We start from the raw sequence: 22,233 nt of genomic DNA, 5'->3' as shown, positions 1-22,233 counted from the left end.
AGCTACTATGTCGGTCTCCTTAGACAAGCAGGAGTTTTCCCCAAATATGGAGGGCTTCAGTGACTCATTTTTTGCGAATGTTAAACAAAGCTTCACTGGGTAGGTCACTGCAAGGAGTCCCAGAGAAATCTGGCCACAGCTTCAAGCTTCGCAGGCAGTCTTATGGAGACAGCAGGGAAATGAGGTCACACAGTTTAGGGAAAGCCTCCTAACAGAGACAAAGATTGGAAATTGAAGAATAGATACAAGTCGCAAGAAGAGGTGGTATTGATGAAGTGGAATCAAGGAGAGGGCCTAGCGTGAGAGCTGCCAGGTGGGCTGATCTGGTGGTGGGAGAGGCCAGGGAAGGCAAGGAACCTAGGAAATACAGAAGGCAAGGAAAAAATGAGGGGAAAAAAGAGAAGGTGGGAGCAAAAAAAAAGGGAGGTTAGGGGGAGAAAAGCAAAGAAAGAAAGTGCAAAAGTGGGTGTTGAACCAGCCTATGGAGCATCTTTGTACATATTTAATGTATAACACATATACACCTAACACCCAATGTGCCTTGGGAAGAATAATATCAAGGTATAACATCAAGATGAACTCAAGTTGCCTTCTCCCTAAGATGTGCCTTTTTAATAAGATATTAAACTGTTTGGATTTTTTTCTCAGAAGTGAACAATATTCTTTGCTAAGTATATAGTAATGTATTATTATCTGTTATTCAAAAAAGTAAATATGGAAGCAATTTGTTAGACGTTTGTTTTTATTACTTGCTTAGGTATTGGTTTCTATATCAAAATATGTCATATGCCATTTCCCATCTCTCCGCTGCTTGGACCATCTAGCAGTGTGAAGATGGCTCTGCCCCAATAAAAGAGCTGGGTCCTTCTAGCCTATTTGCTGGATTGTGTGTGCTTCCATTTTTCCCTCTTGTCTCTGCTCTAGTTACCAACTCCAGACACTCCATTCCAGAGTCTTCACAATCTTTGTTTCTTTCTTATTGGGCTTTACAATATGAGTGCATTTACCTGGATTTGACTTTAAATATCTGCTAGCCTAGAAGTACCTTTAATGCTGTGCCTTGAGCAAAAGAGAAAAAGAGAAGCTGACACAAATTATAGAGACCTGGTGGTCTTCAAGGGGGTCTAAGCCCAAGTATGATGCATGTCAACAATGAGATTTGTAGCAGGTTAGTCCTTGCTGGGAACACCTGGAAAATTTTGTCTCCTAGGTTTCAGTCTCCTTCCTGCCTGACTGCTGCTAGTTACTTTGGTTACCTGCCTTCATCTGACCCATAACTCGCATCTAAGAGTCATTCTCAATCTCAACTGCCTCTCCTAAGAGTCATCTATGAGACTTTAACAAATACTGTTGCCAAGGTCCTGGCCTTAGCAATATCATTGCAACTGGCTGTGGTGATGCCTGGGCTTTGGGATCTTTTGAAGCTCCTCACTATCTTTATTGTGCAGCAGAGATTACAAAATGCTGCCCTAAAACATCTCTCAGACCTCTGGCTGCCTAAGTTGAACTTCAATCCAACAGTCTCTACTCATGTAAATCAGGGAGAGGGAGTGGGCTATATGGTATCTAAAGTGCCATTTACTAATAAAATAATAAAGCTAAAAATAATAGAGCAAGTCTATTACTATGCATTGAAACTATGTAGCATTACCTTAGCCTATTCAAATAAATTAATAAGCCATCTGGACTGAATGACCTATTTTGATTGCAAGGAAAATGTTTATGTTGCACTTGGTTTAATGTGGAAAAGGAGCATAGGAAGACTGAAATCAGAAATATGTGGTGTTCATAACAGAAAGTCAATGCCAGATCCAATTCTAGAGTATTATGGAGTACATGAAGAGAAGATGTCAAGCATTGGATGAGAAGGAACAAGAACTATAGCAGCGAAATGAGGATCAATGATCAGGAATGGAAAATAGAAAAGGCAAGAAGAGACAAGTACTAGATAGCTCCAATTAATTCTAGTGCACAGAATATTGCACAAAGCCACACCTGCCCACTTGTGCTGTGCAAGTATAATTTAGCACCTGGCTGTTCACAAGTCCTAAAGAAAGGGAGTTTATTTTGTTTTCTTTCAAGCACATTGTATCCGTCAGCATAGGCTGACTCCAATACGCAAGTCATGCCATTTTTCCCACTAACAACAGAAAATGAAGCAGTTGGGCCTGGTGGTTCATGCCTGTAATCCTAGCACTTTGAGAGGCCGAGGCCGGAGGATCACCTGAGGTCGGGAGATCGAGACCAGCCTGACCAACATGGTGAAATCCCATCTCTACTAAAAGTACAAAAATTAGCCAGGTGTGGTGGCAGGCACTTGTAATCTCAGCTACTCAGGGGGCTGAGGCAGGAGAAGCTTGAACCCAGGAGGCAGAGGTTGCAGTGAGCTGAGATCACGCCACTGCATTCCAGCCTGGGCAACAAGAGCGAGACACCGTCTCAAAAAAGAAAAGAAAGAAAATGAAGCATATTGCAGTAACAAGTAATGCCTTCCCCACAAAATTTCAGAGAAGCAAAACCACAGAATGTCATAGTCACAGACCACGCCCATTGGGAGCAGGTAAGGTAGAAGGGGCCCCTTCAGTAGTCACTCAGGGGCCCAGCCTGATGAAGCAGCCACCATCTCCAATGCAGTCCAGCTTCATGACACAGCAATAAAGATGACCTGGAGGGTCCTGCACTGGCATTTAAATGCTCCAGCTCAGAATTGCCCCAACTTACTTCTATTTACAACTCACTGGTGACAACTAGTCGCCTGGCCTCACTCAACCAGAAGGAGTCAAAGAAGTGCAACTTAACTACGTGCCAGAAAGTGGGAAGGACCAGAAATATGACAAGCAGCTCAAATGGTACCATGCTTCATTGAGAAAAAGTCAGGTTTTTGTTTTTCTTGCTTTTTATAGAAACATCTATGGATAAAGATATAGCATGTTGTATAACTTTTTTTTACCCACTAAAATGTAATCTTCATGAGGTCAATACTTTTTAAAAATTATATATATCTATGACTTAATCTAGGAGAGTTCAAACAAATACTTTAGGGTAAATAAACTTGTGAAAAGTAAGCACAGACAAAAAGAAAAGAGCAAGTCATAATGTTATCATTTATCAGAATGATTTCTATTAATATTAATATTAAAAGTATTAATAACTACTTACTATTCATGATATTAAAAATCACCATGTAACAATGGAACAGAATAGAGAGCCCAGAAACAAATCCACACACCTACAGTGAACTCATTTTCAACAAAGGTGCCAAGAACATACACTGAGAAAGAAACAGTCTCTTCAATGAATGGTGCCTGCAAAACTTGAGATCCATACGCAGAAGAATGAAATTAGACCCCTATCTGTTCCCATATACAAAAATCAAATCCAAATGATTAAAGAATGAAATCTGAGACCTCAAACTATGAAACTACTACAGGAAAACATTGGGGAAACTCTCCAGGACACCGGCCTGGCAAAGATTTCTTGAGCAATACCCCAGAAGCATAGACAACCAAACCAAAAGTAGACAAATGGGATCACATCAAGTTAAAATGCTCCTGCACAGCAAAGGAAACAATCAACAAAGTGAAAATACAACCCACAGAATGGGGGGAAATATTTGCAAACTACCCATCAGACATGGGATTAATAACCAGAATATACAAGGAGCTCAGACAACTCTACAGGAAAAAAAAATCTAATAATCCGATTTTAAAATGGGCAAAAGATTTGAATAGACATTTTCCAAAAGAAGACATACAAATGGCAAACAGGCATGTGAAAAGGTACTCAACATCATTGATCGTGAGAGAAATGCAAATTAAAACTACTATGAGATGTCATCACATCCCAGTTAAAATGACTTTTATCCAAAAGTCAGGCAATAACAAATGCTGGCAAGGATGTAGAGAAAAGGGAACACTTGTACACTTTTGGTGGGAATGTAAATTAGTACAATCACTATGGAGAAGAGTTTCCAGGTTCCTCAAAAAAACAAAAGTAGAGCTACCACGTGACCCAGCAATCCCACTGCTAGATATATATCCAAAAGAAAACAAATCAATTTATTGAAGAAATATATGTACTCCCATGTTTGTTGCAGCGCTGTTCAAATAGTCAAGATCTGGAAGCAACAGAAGTGTCCATAAACAGATGAATAGATAAAGGAAATGTGGTACTTATACATAATGGAGTACTATTCAGTCATAAAAAAGAATGAGATTCAGGCATTTGCAACAAAATAGATGGAACTGGAGGCCATTATGTTAAGTGAAAGAAACTAAACACAGAAAGACAAATATTACATTTTCTCACTTATTTGCAGGATCTAAAAATCAAAACAATTGAACCCATAGAGATAGAGAGTAGGAAGATGGTACTAGAGGCGGGGAAGGGTAGTTGGGGAGGAGGAGGGAGGGAGGGGCAGGAAAAGTTAATGGGTACCAAAAAATAGGACAAATGAATAAAACCTAGTATTTGATAGCACAACAGGGTGACTACAGTCAATAATAATTTAATTATACATTTAAAAATAACTAAAAGACCAGGTGCAGTGGCTCATGCCTATAATCCCAGCACTTTGGGAGGCTGTAGGTTACCTGAGGTCAGGAGTTCAAGACCAGCCTGGCCAAAATGGTGAAACCCTGTCTCTACTGAAAATATAAAAAATTAGCTGGGTGTGGTGGCAGGTGCCTGTAATCCCAGCTACTTGGGAGGCTGAGGCAGGAGAATCACTTGAACCAGGAGGCAGAGGTTGCAGTGAGCCGAAATTGCACCATTCCACTATAGCCCAGATAGAGCAAGACTCTGTCTAAAATAAATAAAATAAAATAATAGAATAAAAGAAATAAAAATAACTAAAAGAGTATAATTGGATTGTTTGTAACACAAAGGATAAATGCTTGAGGGGATGGATACCCCATCTTCCAGGATGTGATTATTACGCATTGCATGCCTATACCAAAACATCTCATGTACCCTATAAATATGTACACCTATTATGTACACATAAAAATTCAGATTTTAAAAAAACGCCAAGCAAGAAATTTTTATAGCTAAATGATTTACCAACTACATTCAAATGATGCTGTCACCGCTTCCTCAAATCACTCCAGGAGTCTTATCCTAATTCAGATTAAGTACAAATTCTTTCATTTTAACCACAAGTAGCCAAGTCAGCCTTGAAATGTAAAAAGAAATCTAGGGGAGGTACAAAGAAGATGGACTTGCCTTATTAGATAGATTCTCAATAAATAGAGCAACGTTTTGTGCTCCTGTACCTAGATGGGAAGTCTTAATCATTTATGTTGATAGGAATTTTCCTTAAATCTACACATTGAATGCAGTCCTGGTCAAAATTCCAGTGGGACTATTTTCCTTATGAAAGTTTTTTTTTATTTTAATTTCATCAAAGTCCTAACTTCCATAGGTAACCAAATCTTACCCAAAAAGTCTTTGACATTTGCTAAATAGCCAGATTCAGTTAGATAAATGCTCAAGACCATTGAAACCTGGTGGTGATTTTGTGAAGAAATAAAACCAGATGGGGATAACCACCATGCCACCATGGGAGAGGATATGAAGCCCAGTGTTCTCTCCTACCCTGCGGCCACCCTCAGAGTGTAGTGATGGGAACTCTAAGCATGAGGTCTTTCCCCCTTCATCAGGTCCCAGGACCCTCTCAACTACCTGCTGGACCTTGTGACCAATTAGAGAGATGTGCCCTTGGAGTTCAAGCTGAGTCTTCCCCCAATCTTGAGCCCAGAGTCTGAGCTGCACAAGGGCAGAATCTGGCCATTGTGTGGTTTGAATCCAGCAAGGAAGCCCAATGTTACTGACAGAATGACAAGTGACATCATATGGTGACTGTCATAAAGAAAAGAAGCAGCCATCACCACAGGAATAATTCTAGTTTTGTAGCCTTGCCTAGGGGGCTCTGCATTCTGGATGTTTGTCGTCCCTTGTGGTCATAAAGAAAACATAGCTTCTTAAATTAAGTTGCATGCACAAGACTCAAAGGCAGAAGGCTGGCACATTAGCCCTGGCCACTCATCCCGCCAAACCAAGAACTGAGCCTCATTCCTGCTGTCTCATTTCTACACCCCAGAAACAGCCACTTTCCAAGCTCATGATGGAGTTTCCTTAAACTTCTCCTGAAGGGAATTAAACGGAAACCAGGTCAGGATGTTCCAAGTAGACCATTCATGCCTGAGGGCTGGTCAATCCCCAAAAGAAGCTCCAAAAGGGACCCTTGAGCCTCTTGGACCCCTTAGAGCTTTTCCTTCTAGTGAGGATCCTCGATGGACTTGAGCTCTGTCTGGGATTTACCTGGGGTGGACAGGTAGGTACAGGGGGACTGTTCAATTCCACAGGATGAATTATTAATTTCTTTCTCATCTATGATTAGTTTCTCCTGGTTTTCTCCTGTTACAGATAATCCTGTAATAAGGTTTTTTGTTTCTGTTTTTTTACCCAGGGTCAGCACACAGTATGGAGGATAAAAGCATGGAAGCCAGGCCAAATGAGGGGGGGTAAATGCCTGCCTCTCTTACTAGTTGTGTGACCCTTGACCAATTTCTTAACTCTCTGTCCTTCAGTTTCCTCATCTGTAAAATAAGTCTAGGGTGAAAATCTTGCAGATAATACGGCAATATAAAAGGCCTATTGCCACTCTAAGTGGCCTTCTGGTGGCAAGAACAATGCAATTATTATAGGGACTTCTCAGAAGGATCATGACGTTAACTCTAAAAAAGGCAACTATTGTTTCAACTTCATCTCTGGCAGAACAGAGCCAGATTCTTATTTTTTATGTTTTCCAATTGATAGCTATCACTACAGTTATAAAAGTTAAAGTGACAATTTTAACTTCAGATACTTCTGATGGAAGTTGGAAAGGGGCAATAACTACACACATTTATTTGTGAAAACCACATTTATTAGCTGTCTTAGGTACCATGGCAACAGTCTGCATGCACCATCACAGCTTTCTATTCTGACAACCCCATTAGATTTGCTGTGAGTGGAAAAATCCCATAGGTTTGTTTTTGTTTTTTGTTTGTTTGTTTGTTTTACTTTGTACATAGCTATTTGCCATATCAGCTTGCTTCTTTAAATAGGTGCCTATAAAAATCGCGTCTGAGCAAGGTTTTAACTCTTAATGAAACAGATTTGCTGGGTAAGTGGTCTGTCTCAGAGGCATGAAAAAGGGAACAGATGCTAGAGCCCAAGCTGAGTGAAGACAATGTCTGTGCAGTGGATCCACATTGGGGATTCAGGGCCTCAGCACGTTGTAGGGAGCAACCCTGTGAGTGGAAGTGAGTAGGAGCCCAGGCTCAGTGTCAAGAGTTCAAGGCAAGTGAGAACATTAACATGGAAGCAGGGCAGCCCAGCGGGTGGTATAGGAGCTCCAGCAGGGTGAGGAGGGAGGTCCAGGTACACAAGTGTGGACTGTCAGACTCCACCTGAATGAGGGGAGCATCAGCTTGGCAGAGGAACCTGGCATGGTGTATCAGAGCCTGAGCAGGGTGAGGAAGGGGTATAGACCAAGAAGGGAGTGTCCTAGCTGTCATACGCGTCCGTGTGAAGAGACCACCAAACAGGCTTTGTGTGAGCAACATGGCTGTTTATTTCACCTGGGTGCAGGCGGGCTGAGTCCTAAAAGAGAGTCAGCGAAGGGAGATAAGTGTGGAGCCGTTTTATTGGATTCGGGTAGGTAAAGCAAAATTACAGTCAAAGCGGGGTTGTTCTCTGGCGGGCAGGAGTGGGAGTCACAAGGTGCTCAGTGGGGGAGCGTTTTGAGCCAGGATGAGCCAGGCACAAGATAATGTCATCGCTTAAGGCAAGGACCGGCCATTTTCACTTCTTTCGTGGTGGAATGTCATCAGTTAAGGCAGGGCAGGGCATTTGCACTTCTTTTGTGATTCTTCAGTTACTTCAGGCCATCTGGGCATATACGTGCAAGTCACAGGGGATGCGATGGCTTGGCTTGGCCTCAGAGGCCTGACACTAGCAATGCAAGTTAAACAGGCACAGGGAGAGACGGGTGTGGGTATTCATGCAGGGGCAGAATTGTTGTAAAAAGTTTGAGCCCAAGAAAGGTAGGGAGAGTATCCATGAGAAGGGGATACTCTCAGCCCTCCAAAGAGCCGGGATCACAAGCGCAAGACACCATGCCTTAATTAATTAAAAAATAATAATAAAGTATAGTGCTGTCATCTGATTTCAAACATCCCTTTAGAGTGGGGTGAACACACCTCAACGGCACTGTGATGACCACTAAGCAGGGTCCATGCTGGGTGTGGGAAGAGAGATAGCTAACCTTTGTGGGCTCACATTACTCCACGCTCTAGGTAGTTGGGATGAGCTGGATATTTGTGTCCCCCCAAATTGCATATGTTGAAATCCTAACTCCTAACACAATGGCATTAGGAAGTGGAGTCTCTGGAAGATAATTAGGTCATGAGGGTGGAGCCTTTATGAATGGGATTAGTGCTCTTACAAGAAGTGTGAAAGGAAAATATCTTGGGCTCCCAAAATCACTAAGGAAAACTCCAGCTGGGAACTGCTTAGGGCAAACCTGCCTCCCATTCTATTCAAAGTCACTCTTCTGCTCACTGAGGTAGATGCTTATCCGATTTGCCTCCTTTGGAAAGGTTCATCAGAAACTCAAAAGAATGGAGGCATTTGTGTATCACCTCTCTGTGACCTGGAAGCTCCCTCTGGGCTTCGAGACTTCCTGCCTTTGCTGCAAGTTGTCCCACCTTTCCAGACCAAACCAATGTACTTCTTACATATATCGATTGATGTCTCATGTCTCACTAAATGTATGAAACCAAGCTGTGCCCTGACTACCATGGGCACATACCGTCAGGACTTCCCGAGGCTGTGTCACGGGCTCGTCCTCAACGTTGGCAGAATAAACTTTCTAAATTAACTGAGACCTGTCTCAACTTTTCAGGGTTCTCAGAAGAGACATGAGAGCACTCTCTCTGTTCTCCACCATGTGAGGATCCAACAAGAAGATGGCCATCTGCAACCCACAAGAGGACTGTCACAAGAACCCAATCACGTTGGTACCCTGATCTCGGACTTCCAGCCTCCAAAACTGTGGGAAATAAAATTTTATTGTTCATAATCCACCAGGTGTATGGTATTTGGTTTTAACAGCCCAGACTCTCCTAAGAAGGGGACCATGGAATGTAGGCCCTCTACTTTCTCTCAAGAGTGACACGTCAGTATGTGAATCCTGGAACTGTTATGGCTATGTCGTGATGGGGAAAGGCAACCTGAAAAGAAAGCCAACTTAGAGGAGTGTGGGATTTAAAACTATTAATAGCAGAGATTTAGAGCTCTGGCCCTGATTGTATGGAACCTAAAACTGCTCTCCCTTTAAACTTCTTGCTAATGGAGGCAAGACACTCCTTTTTTTTTGAGATGGAGCCTCACACCGTTGCCCAGGCTGGAGTGCAGTGGTGCAACCTCGGCTCACTGCAAGCTCCGCCTCCCGGGTTCACGCCATTCTCCTGCCCCAGCCTCCCAAGTAGCTGGGACTACAGGCGCCCGCCACCACTCCTGGCTAATTTTTTGTATTTTAGTAGAGACGGGGTTTCACTTTGTTAGCCAGGATGGTCTCGACCTCCTGACCTCATGATCTGCCCGCCTCGGCCTCCCAAAGTGCTGGGATTACAGGCGTGAGCCACTGCTCCCGGCAAGACACTCCTTTTTTATTTAAACAAGTAGATCTTGGTGTTCTGATATTGTAATAAAAACATTTTAATAGGTAACAATACCTTTACTCCAAAGTTAGGGTATCATTGCCAGTGAGTCTGCTAGCAGCTCTGCACATGGTAAATAGGAGAGACTTATATTCTGGGTTATTGGAAACAACAGGTAAGATTATTTATAGATAAACAGTGTAGAAATAGGAGGTTGGAAGCTTCCTCTTGTTTTTGTTTTGTTTTTGTTTTTTTTTGAGACAGAGTCTCGCTCTGTCGCCCGGGCTGGAGTGCAGGGGCCGGATCTCAGCTCACTGCAAGCTCCGCCTCCCAGGTTCGCGCCATTCTCCTGCCTCAGCCTCCCGAGTAGCTGGGACTACAGGCGCCCACCACCGCGCCCGGCTAATTTTTTGTATTTTTTAGTAGAGACGGGGTTTCACCGTGTTAACCAGGATGGTCTCGATCTCCTGACCTCGTGATCCGCCCGTCTCGGCCTCCCAAAGTGCTGGGATTACAGGCTTGAGCCACCGCGCCCGGCCGGAAGCTTCCTCTTAACCGGGAGAAAGCCATAGCCCAGCTTTACGATTTCCCATTGGGTCTCATGTGGGACTACAGACAAGAGCCTCAGGGTCATTCCACTGGTTAAATAAAGTTTCCTTTCTTTTTTTTTTTTTTTTTTTTTTTGAAACAGAGTCTTGTTCTGTCACCCAGGCTGCAGTGCAGTGGCACAATCTCGGCTCACTGCAACCTCCACCTTCCGGGTTCAAGCAATTGTCTTTGGTCTCAAACTCCTGATCTTCAGGTGATCCACCGACCTCAGCCTCCCAAAGTGCTGGGATTATAGGTGTGAGCCACCGGGACTGGCTTACAGGAAGTTTTTCTCTTTCTTTTTTTTTTTTTTTTTTTTTTTTTTGAGATGGAGTCTTGCACTGTTGCCTGGGCTGGTGTGCGGTGGCGCGATCTTGGCTCGGCTCACAGCAACCGCCTCCCGGGTTCAAGCAATTCGCCTGCCTCAGCCTCCCGAGTAGCTAGGATTACAGGCGCAGGCCACCACACCCAGCTAATTTTTTGTTGTTGTTGTTGTTGTTTTTGTTTTTTTGTATTTTTAGAAGAGACGGGGTTTCATTATGTTGGCCAGACTGGTCTCGAATTCCTGACCTCTTAATCTGCCCACCTCGGCCTCCCAAAGTGCTGGGATTACAGGCGTTAGCCCGGCCAATGAAGTTTCTTAAATGTCCATAATTAATGCAAAGCATAAACTTGTTACTACCATAGCTATATAGTTTAGGTGTGATCCATATCTAAGTACCAAAATTAAGTTAATGAAAATAATTTTGTTCAAATAAGAATAATATATGAAAAAATGAGGCAAGATTTAAAAAAATAGCTGTAGGGTAAGAAGAATTTAAGCTGGGGAAGCTAGAATTTCTTAGCAAAGAAACTGTCAAGTTTACCAATCTAATAATGTTCTTGGTAAATTTTCTTGTCAAAGGACTTCCGACAGACAATTCTTGAACTTTTAGAGAAAACATAAAAATACCAAGAGATTATGTCAGAGAGCAGCATAAATTTGATAGTGGAAATAATTTTCATTGTGGACCACACCAAGACAAACAATTATGGAAATGCACATGTAATTCTTTGAGCCATTAATTTGTAAACGACAAAGATCGGAAATAAGGGATTTTCTTCCCCCAAGAGACATGCTAGTTACTAAAGCTATGATACAAATTATAACAAAAGTCAACAAAAGGAAATTGAAGAGGAATGTGTGTCATTACAGCAAAGACAGGATGCATGATATTTTTCACCACCTAATATTACAATAGGTAAGTGGATTAGCTAACTATACAATCTGATTTAGAAAACGCAGAAAGGATTATTTAAAATAATGCCATGTAAAGGTCTTAGTTGACTTCCTTTTGTCTAATGGTATTCACACTTTACTGACAGTATGTTAAAAGTTTATGAGTAAAAGTAGGAATGCAGTAAAATATTTTTAGACCACCTACAGCTAGCATACATTAAATTACACAACACATTCTTTTCAATAAATGGCCTTTTTATATCATTCCAGTTACTGATAGAAACTGAAAACAGGGCTATGACATTTAATTAATTCACAAAATGCAGCTGTTCTTCAAGTTTTTGGCAGTTGTCCAACAATTTTAATGAAAATTTTTAAAAAGAGAGAACGAGGAAAAAAAATTCCACCAGAAATAACTTCCATTTTCCGATTAGTCCTTAATACGACAGAAAAGGTCAAAAAATGCAAGCTCTGGGCAAGTATTACAACAAAAATTAGAATCAATATGGGCAGAATATAGACCCAAGAAATGACATGTAAATTTGAAAATGCAATCATATTGCAAGCTACTTCCGCAAGATAATGTTACCACATCACAGACTTGGTCAGACTCTTGATTTAAAGTAGAAAAATCTAATGCAAACCAGCTTAAACCCAAAGGGTAGTATATTGACCTGCATAACCAAACTACAGTAAACACAGGTGTGGAGCTAACTAGAACGAAGGACTCAAATACTATTAGAATTGATCTTCTCTTGCTCTCTGCATTAGTTTAGTTTTCTTCTACTGTCCATCTGCTTTCTATGTTGGAAGATGCATGGCTGATGGCAGCTTCTAGGCTCATGCACTAATGAACCTGGAAGACTCATGCTTAATGATAAGACAATGGAAACATTTTAGGGAAGGATTTTAACTGGCCTAGTTTGTATGGTTGACCAAGAGTTGTGACTCAAGTTTTATGGTCCACTTCAGTCCCCACCTTTAGACCAGAAACTGTGACTGGGAGGTGGGCCATGTAGTTCCTATTCTTATTGGCTCATTAACAAATCCTCTCATTATATGGATAAGATAGAAAAATGAATACTTAATACATATAGAATAAATTCGAATTAGCATTAATTAGAGAAAGAGTAGAAACAGTCTGTATGAAATCATTAGGTTGTAAAGCAGCCCATAGATTGTAAGAAAGTATTTGCAAATCACATATCTGATAAGGGTCTACCATTGAGAATAGATAAAGCACATTTCCAACTCAACAAGTAAAGGACAACTCAACTAAAAAATGGGTAATTGTCTTGAATAGACATTTCTCCAAGGGAGATTTGTAAATGGCCAACAAATGAAAAGATGCTCAATGCCATCAGTCCCTAGAGAAATGCAAATTGAAACTCCCATGAGTGTTGGTGAGGAACTGAGAAGTTAGAGCCTTCATACGTTGCTGGTGAGATTGTAAAATGTTGCCGTCACTGTAGAAAAGTGTTTGGGGACTCCTCAAAAAGCTAAACATAAAATTAGCATACAACTCAACAGTTTCTTAGATATATACCCAAAAGAATGGAAAATAGGTATTGAAATGAAGACTTGTAAACAAATGTACTTAGCAGCACTATTCATAATAGGCGAAAGGTAGAAACAACCCAAATGTTCACAACTGATGAGCAGATTAACAAAATCTGACATACTCATACAATGGAATATTATTCAGTCATAAAAAGGAATGAAGTACTGATACGTGCTACAATGTATGTGAACCTCAAAAATATCTTGTCAAACGAAAGAAAAGAGGCATAAAAGCTCATATATTGTATAATCACACTAATATAAAATGCCCAGAATAGGTAAATTCATACAGACAGGAAGCAGAACCTGCTACTCAGGGATAGGCAACAGAATATAAGAGCAGAACAGGAAGAGGAACTTGCAATTAGGCCATTTGAGGTCCTCTCTGTTTCACATGTCAAAACAACACATGATATTAATTTTAGGCCTTATGCCACACAGCTTCACTGCAAATAATACTGCTCCTTTCTCCTTAGTTCCAATTTGAAAAACCTGGGGAAGGAGAATTGTTCTGCTTAGACTGGCAAAGGTTGCATGCCTACCCTTAACGCCAGGAGTACAGCAAATTATATTTGTCAGCCTAACTGGGACACAGAATTGAGAATGAAACAGTGTCCCCAAAAACGACATTCTCTTTTCAAAAGATGAGGAGGATCAAAAGGCAGCATAATTCCTAACCACTCTTTTTATTTCTCTCCTTCCTTTCCTTCGCACCTGCTTCTTTATATTAAACTTCCTTTCTCTTCCCTCCCCTTCTCTTCTCATCCTTTCTCTTATCTTCTCTCATTTCTTTTCTTCACTCTGTCTCTTCTCTTCCTTTTCCTTTTTTCTTCTTCTCTCTTTCTCTTCCTTCTCTTCATTTTTGTTCTATTCTCTGTCTCTCACTCTCTTTCTTTATCCCTCTGCCCACTTTTAATATGCATTCCAACAAAAGCCACCCACAGTCATCACCTACACAAGTTGTAGGTGATCTGGTGGCCTTTAACTTCATTTCTACTTCTTCCTGAATTATTCAGATCACTAGATAAATGGTAAATAATTGGATAGAGCCTGCATTCACTGCGAATCTATCTTGCCTATCCAAATTTATGGAAAATTGCCAAGTTCTTGGCAAGTATGAAAACAGATTTTCTTTCTTTGTTATAACTACAAATGAATTCATGACACAAAAATTATTTTCTAAAACTTTAGAAGCCTTGAACTTGCTCTGCTAAAATCTCTCAATACCTTTGCATTTTTTATGAAAAAGATTTCTTTTGAACTGCTTTCCAACATGTACTGCCTCTAATTAACATGATTATTGAACTTTACTCTACTATTTGCTTTGTGTGCAAAGGTGGTAATGAAAACATCATTAATAAGAAGTAGCAGCGGAATAAAGGCCACAAAGAGCACTCAGTTAATGTGGTAAGGAAGATAGTTTGGAATTATGTATGAAGGCAATTGAAACACTTCAGGCTCTAAGGAAGTAAGAGTAACGTCTTTAATAATCCATTTGATTGCCAGTCTTATCAAACAGACCAAATACAATTAAGGTAGGTTTAAAGCTGTGGGTACTCAGGCTATTTGCTTCCTAATGGTCATTCCTTAGAGACTGTCTTATTCACATCCCCCAGTTCCTGGCAGAGTGTGTGGTTTATGGTAGGAACTCAGTCAATTTTACTGCCTGCCTGGCTAAATCAATAATAAATGAAGGGTGCCAGATTACCTAAAATAGTTTCTTCATATAGTTAGAACACTTTAAATCACTTGATGGTCCACGTCTGGCCACACATGGTGACCCAGGCTTCCTGAAACTGGTTTGGGAGTCTCTTCCTGCCACTGTAGCTTGTAGATGAGAGCAACAAAGACTCTGCTACCAAGAATCCTGAATGCCACTGCTAACAGAGATCACCTGCAAAACAATTCCAGGACAACAAAGAAAATGACTTCCAAGGTGATTCTTCTTTCTGAAATTCACCTTAAAAATTATGGGAGTATGGAGAAGAAAATCCCAGTATATTCAAATGCTTAAGTTAAAAGGAATCAGAGAAATTCATACGTTAATAGATAGTGAAACCCATGTGTTCACAAATAATACCCCAATATTTTTTTTTATTAGGAGAAAACACATTACCTTTACTTGGTTAAATGACAAAATAACCAAGTAAATGAGTCAAATAATTCATTTATCAGGATAATCAAAATGAGTCAAAATAACTCAGAACAAATTAATAACACTGAGACAGGAAATGATAGACTGAACCCTAAGTGAGGAAGACTTCCCAGTGGACTCACATCAGTGATGGGGCGAACATTCATGACAAAGCCAGTAGTTCTTTCCCAGACTCTTTTTTTCTTTTTGGAATCCTCAATTCTAAACAACCCAGCCAATCCAATCTATGTTCAAAACAGTCAGTGTCTCTCATAGAAGGGTGGGTGGGCCCACTTCAAACCTACAGGAGCACAACCAGAGTCATCCTAATGTGAAACCTGGTGCTTCCGTTTCTACCTCAGTCTGAATACTGACACAAACCTTTAGCAGATGGAAATCTTTCTTTTTTCTTTTTAAGAAAATTAACCTTTAGTAGTATAATCCCAAGACCATGTTCTACTTATTTATTTGGAAAAATAGAAGCTGGAGACCACTGTTTATCCCATGACAATCTATTCTATGAGAGTAAACAGGAAGAATCATCGTTGTGACTTTGAAAAATATAACCTTTAAAAATACTTATATTGGGAAGCTTTAAATATTACATTGGTTAGAAACATTGTTAAGGGAACTTTCTTTTTCTGCCTGTAGTGGTTCAACTTCTGGTGAGAGTATATGCTGATAGAAAATCTAGAAGTCATGGCTTTTAGGGAATTAAAGAAAAGTAGCAAAATATGATTGATATGCAAAGATTTTGAATAAGGGACCTGGAACAGGAATAAAAGGCAATGAGCTCCAGAAAATAAGCTACCCCCAACTCAAGATAACCTACTACTGAAAGCAGATCTACCATTCAACCCAGCAAATCCCACTACTGGGTGTCTATGCAAAGAAAAAGGAGTCATATCAAAAAGACATCTGCACGTGTATGTTTATTGCAGCACAGTTCATAATTGCAAAGATATGAAACCAGCCTAAATGCTCATTGATCAATGAGTGGATAAAGAAAATGTGGTATATATATACCATGGAATACTACTCAGCCATAAAGAAAAAAGAATGAAATAATGTATTTCACAGCAACTTGGATGAAGCTGAAGGTCATTATTCTAAGTGAACTAACTCAGGAATGGAAAACCAAATAGCATATGTTCTCATAAGTGGGAGCTAAGCTATGGGTACGCAAAGGCATACGGAGTGGTATCATGAACTTTGGAGATTCAGAAGAGAGAGGGTGGGAGGGAGGTATGGGATAAGAAAAACTACATGTTGAATACTATGTATACTACTTGGGTGACAGATGCACTAAAATCTCAGACTTCACTGCTGTACAATTCACCAATGTAACCCAAAACCACTTACACCCCAAAAACTATCTAAATTTAAAAAAAATAAAGATAATCCAGAAAGAAAGTAATAAAGTCCTGTGAAGAATCATTAAGGAGGGAATATCTGGAGATAGCCTGACTAGCTGTGTGACCTCAAGAAAAATTAATTTATTTCATGTAATGATTGTGCTTTACACTGCCCCCATGTTTTTTAAGTATGTAGCACATTTGCAAAGCTTTTCATAAACAGGTAAGAAAAATATGTTATCGTTTTAACTTTTATTTTAGTGCAGGTTTGTTATATTGGTAAACCTGTGTCATGGGGGTTTGTTGTACAGATTATTTTGTCACCCAGGTACAAAACCTAGTACCCAATAGTTATTTTTTTGTGTACTACTCTCCCTCCTCCTACTCTCCATCCTGAAGTAGGCCCCAGTGTCTGTTGTTCCCTTCTTTGTGTTCATGAGTTATCATTTAGCTCCCATTTATAAGTGAGAACGTGTGGTGTTTGGTTTTCTGTTCCTGTGTTAGTTTGCTAAGAATAATGGCTTCCAGCTCTATCCGTGTTCTGACAAAAGACATGATCTCTTTCTTTTTTATGGCTGCATAGTATTCCATGGTATATATGTACCACATTTTCTTTATCCAGTCTATCACTGAATGGCATCTAGGTTGACTCCATGTCTTTGCTATTGTGAATTGTGCTGCAATGAACATTCACATGCAGGTGTCTTTGTGATAGAATGGTTTCTATTTCTCTGGTATATATCCAGTCATGGGATTGCTGGGTCAAATGGTAGTTCTGTTTTTAGCTGTTTGAGGAATCACCACACTGTCTTCCACAATGGTTGAACTAATTTACACTCCCATCAACAGTGTGTAAGTACTCCTTTTTCTCCACAACCTTTCCAGCATCTATTATTTTGAGAAAAATATCTATTGACTTGGTAATAGTATACATTCTGGCGAATGATTTTTTAAGTCAACATTCAACTTAGATTACTTAACATTAAAAATATTTGCTAAATTATCTCTTATGTCAAAAAAAATTATTTATTTTTACGTTTGAATAGGAGGCTGCATGCAGATGACATTCCAAGAGTAAATCTGTCTTTCTAGATTTAAATAGTAACCCAGGAAGTGTTGGGTACAAAATTTTGTCAAATTTTTACTACATAGACTGGCAAGGATAAGGATTATTTTGAGAAAAGCTGAGCTTGACCCGAGAGATGTCTTTTTCGGGTCTTACGTATATTTGTAATTTCAATTTACATAGCATATATGTATAATAACTAATAATATACGACATAGATATCTACATAGCAAATTATCTCAAAACGTAGCTGCTGAAAACAACCAGTATTTATTATCCTCCTTTCTGAATGTCAGGACTTTGGGGGTTGCTAGGCTGGGTGCCTCCAGTCAGTCCCCCATCAGGCTGCAATCCAGGGCAATACTGTGGTTATCTCAAGGTTCCCTTTGGGGGGATCCACTTCCAAGCTGCCTCACCTGACTGTTGACAAGCCTCAAGCCTTCTTTGGCTGTTGGCCACAGACTTCAATACCTTGCCATGTGGGTCTCCCTGTAGGTCAGCTTACAACATGGCAGCTGGTTTTCCTCACAGTGGGCTAGAGAGCAAGAGAGAAGGTGCTCAAGATAGAAACCACAGTGTTTTTATCACCTAATCTCAGAAGTGATATCCTGTCCTTTGTATTCTGCCCACTAGATGTGAACAGAATCCCGCCCACATGCAAGAAAAAGGGATCAGACAGGAATGTGAAAATCAGGAGGCAGAGACTACTGAGGGCATTGTTGAGGGTGTGCGCATGTATGCACGTATGTGTGTATATGGTCATGTATATGCATACCACTCATACATACACTCATATTTAAATACACACAAATGCATGTGTGTGCACACACACATATATATTTATGCATGCATGTATCTATATATTTCCAGAGTATTTATGCTGCAAATGCCTGACTGTTGTATCATATGTGTGATAATATGTGGCATTCCTGCTAACATTCACAAGACTTCTCTGTCAGTTTAGGCAGAGAATAATTGTCATTTATTATCACCAAGTCTAAATTAAGCAAAGTGAGGAAAGGGTTAGTACTTTCAGTGGTTTCCAGCATAATGGAAGTTAACTTCCATAAGTTATCTGACTTTTGCATTCTGTTCCATCTCTAATTTCAGGCTAGAGGCTTCTGTCCTTGACTCCATGATTTAGAAGGGCTGCTCTGGCCCTCCTCACTGGAGAAGGAGTTCCCACTGGAGATCTTACCCCCTCATCTTTTTCACACTCTACCCTGAAATGACGGGCATGTGCTCCCCTAGGGGCACAAGGGATAAGCAAATGGTGGCTGTTTATGAGGACAGACAGAGCTTAGACATGGGGACCCATTATTCTTGGGAGGAAATATGAAATCACACTGAAGCTGTACTGGTTTGGAATTGAAAATTATTATTATTATTATTATTATCATTATTATTATCATTTTAGTTAAGCTGAAGTTGTGTCTAGAAGCATCTAGCTTTTCCAGACAGTGTAGGAATGTTTACAAATCTGACCCACTTTGTGTTCCTATACAGGTAGGTATTTGGAAGATTGTGTGCAAATTTTGAAAGAGAGGAGGTGCATATGGAAGAAGTGGAAGTGGCTGCTTTCCTGAAAGAGCTTAAGAAAAACTGCACGTGAGCAGTGCTTCTTCAGAACCTTGATGGCAAAGTGTTACATGGGTTTGGAGTAAGACAGTGTTTCTCCTATCAGCTCAAAACCCACCACCACCCTAATAACTCAAAAACAAAAAAGTTGATACTTAGAACATCAGGTGATAGCATCCTGGGCATGGACCCTAGAGACTAGCAAAGGAAACTTGGGCTTAGAGAAATGAAGTTTATTTCAATAGTCTGAAGGGCAGCAGGCATTAGGCAGGAAGAGGAGGGCAAGAGAAGACAGCTTTGTAGGATGCTGCAAGGTGACTTGAAGCTACCCATTGATGACTTCAAGAAATAAATGGCAAACACTCTATAGATCCAGCTTGCAGGGCTTTATTCATTGGCATTTGGATGTTAAAAGTTAAGCAATGAATATGAAAAGACCATTCACAGAAAAAAAAATACAAATGACCAATAAGTTTTTGGAAAGATCGTAAACTTCCCTAAATAAATATAAACCAAAACATTGAGATTAAAAATTTCTCCAATTAGATTGGCAAAGTTCAACAAAATTGATATCCAATAGAGAAAGATACCCTATCCAGAAAGGGGCATTATCATATATGATCCAATAGTCTCATGAGGGAATTTCAGCTACTGGAATAGTAATCCAGGTATGCAAAGACATGTGTTACAACATTGTTTGTTGCAGCAAAAATCTGGACAACATATATGTTCATCAATAGAGTAATAAGTAAATGAACTGTAAGATACATTACAATGAAACATAATGCCACAATTCAATTTCGTAATTCTATGTACACTTACTTGAAAAGATGGAGTTTGATGAGATGGTAAAGAGAAAAATGAAGGATGAAGAAGAACAAATTACATGGTTTAATCTCATTGAAAATCCACCTATATACACAGAAGCAAAAGTTAGCCTATCACAGTTTCACAGATGCTGGCAAAAGATGATACTTCTGGCTTAGAGACAAAGGATAGCTTATTACTCATGGTAACAGCATAGATAGAATATTAGTATTTCCACCAGTTCTACCCACAATTTCCAGAGGGCAATGTGAAATGGGTCAGGTGATATGGGCACATAGAGTGGGTTGTGTTACAGAAGAGGAAATTTGAACTTAAGGAAGCCAGACCTTTTATACTGGGCTGTAAGCTGCCTGAGATTATCTTTATAATAAGTGAGGGAGACATTATCTTTATTACACTGCTCAGTAAAAATAAATAAATAAGTAAATAAATAAACAAACAAACACCTACTCTTTGCTCTGAAAGTGGACACTATATCTACCAAAGCTGTAATAGACACTGTATCTTAAAAGGCTATTTGCTGTACAAATATCCTTGAAAGTGTAGTCCTTACCAAAGCAGTTAGTGCCTTTGCTTATGTGCAGTAACAGGGGAGACTCCTGGAAAATTTTCCCCCAATATTCCATTGTTACTTGCATTTTATGTAAACAAAAAAAGAAGAATGGTAGCTATCAATTACAATGGGATGTTATTTTACCTAAACTTATAACAATGAAAATTTTGATAACCTGGTCGTTGACTATCATAAAAACATGTATTTTATAAATTTTGAATATTTATTATTTTTTTAGAGATGGGGTCTCACTCTGTTGCCCAAGCTGGAGTAAAGTGTGTGATCACAGCTCACCACAGCTTTGAACTCCTGGCCTCAAGTGATTCTCCTGCCTTGGCTTCCCAAAGTGCTGGGAGTATAGTCGTGAGCCACTGTGCCTGGCCAGATATATCTTTTTATACATGTGATATAAGAATATGTATATTGATTGTGGCCGATATATTGTTTATTCTATGCTCATTTCACCCAGTAGAAAATGAGTGATAATGATCATTTTACCCAATACATATTTTTCAGTCACTTAACAAAACAATATCTAGATTGATAACTGGAATTATTCAAGACAAAATTAGAAAGTTTTAAAATTATGTAGCTTTAACGATAGCCATCACATGCATATTTTTTTCTCACATATTTTTCACTGAAAACTTGTTCTTAAAAACCTATTCTATATCAATACGAGAATCTTTTACTCTGTAAACAATACACACTACCTGTCTAGGAGAGTGAATTAAATAATAAATTTTTTGAACTGAACTTCCAGCTTTTACTGTTGAAGAAACTGAGGCCCAGAGACATTAAGTGATTTGAAGGTGGCCAACAAGTAGTTAATGTTAGAGCTGAGACGAAATCCCACATGCCCTGACTTGGAGCAGAGGGTTCCTTCTTCTTATCCAAATCCATATACATGATATGATGGAGCTTTCAAACTGGGGTATGCATACCCCTGCGGGCAATGGCAGCAAGCCAGGGAGGTAAAGCCACAGGATCAACACAGGGTGTCTTGCTTCAATGTAAATATTACACAAAGATTTGAGGCGAGTTAGGGGAACTGCTTTATTTTTATATTAAAACAAGATTGATTGTAAAGAAGAATGCATATTTTACATGAATTTTAAAAATTCCAGGCTAGATTCCTCAGGCTATAATCCCACCCCATGGAGGTAAAAGTTCTCTCTGTTCACTCTGCTGGGAATAATTCTTTTGTAAAAATTTCATGTCACCAAAGTGAGAATGTCTGGGAAGGAGCTTTTATCCAAAAAGTGCCTTCATTAACCTCCATCCTTGACCTTCCATAATTAAATTTGCTTTATTTTAGCCTTCATGATGAGTTAATTTCTTCTTTAAGAAGGAACACATTGAGATCTTATAATAAGTGAGTCTTGAGTTCCTTTCCTAAGAATAGGGTTTTTTTTAAAATTACCTTTTTAATATGAGGTAAAACGCTGAAAAAATAAAGAATAAAAATTTTTGATGTGATTTTAGTAGAAATTAACTGGCGACTAGTTTACATCTGCAAGATGCTCCTTAAAACTATTTTGCATATGGTTATTAAGTCACATTTGTGTAATGTAGAAAACTGAACAAGTATTGTTCATTTCCTTTTTTTCTTGTAGCACATTCATGAATAATATCTGCAATGCTA

The 22,233-nt window shown here is 39.6% G+C and overlaps 1 protein-coding gene and 1 long non-coding RNA gene across 2 annotated transcripts in view; one reads left to right on the top strand and one right to left on the bottom strand.

Annotated features, from left to right (window-relative positions):
* The window catches only part of LOC106997510 (uncharacterized), a 97,977-nt gene extending 88,890 nt beyond the window's left edge, over nt 1-9,087 (top strand). The window contains exon 4 of the long non-coding RNA XR_013415435.1: nt 8,951-9,087. This is a non-coding gene — a long non-coding RNA (uncharacterized LOC106997510). The remainder of the gene's footprint in view (nt 1-8,950) is intronic.
* Nucleotides 1-22,233, bottom strand: part of SOSTDC1 (sclerostin domain containing 1) — a 73,082-nt gene that overhangs the window by 45,676 nt on the left and 5,173 nt on the right.

Source organism: Macaca mulatta, chromosome 3 (genome assembly GCF_049350105.2).
Source record: "Macaca mulatta isolate MMU2019108-1 chromosome 3, T2T-MMU8v2.0, whole genome shotgun sequence".
Taxonomy (NCBI): Eukaryota; Metazoa; Chordata; class Mammalia; order Primates; family Cercopithecidae; genus Macaca; species Macaca mulatta.
This window is presented reverse-complemented; position numbering and strand designations above follow the sequence as displayed.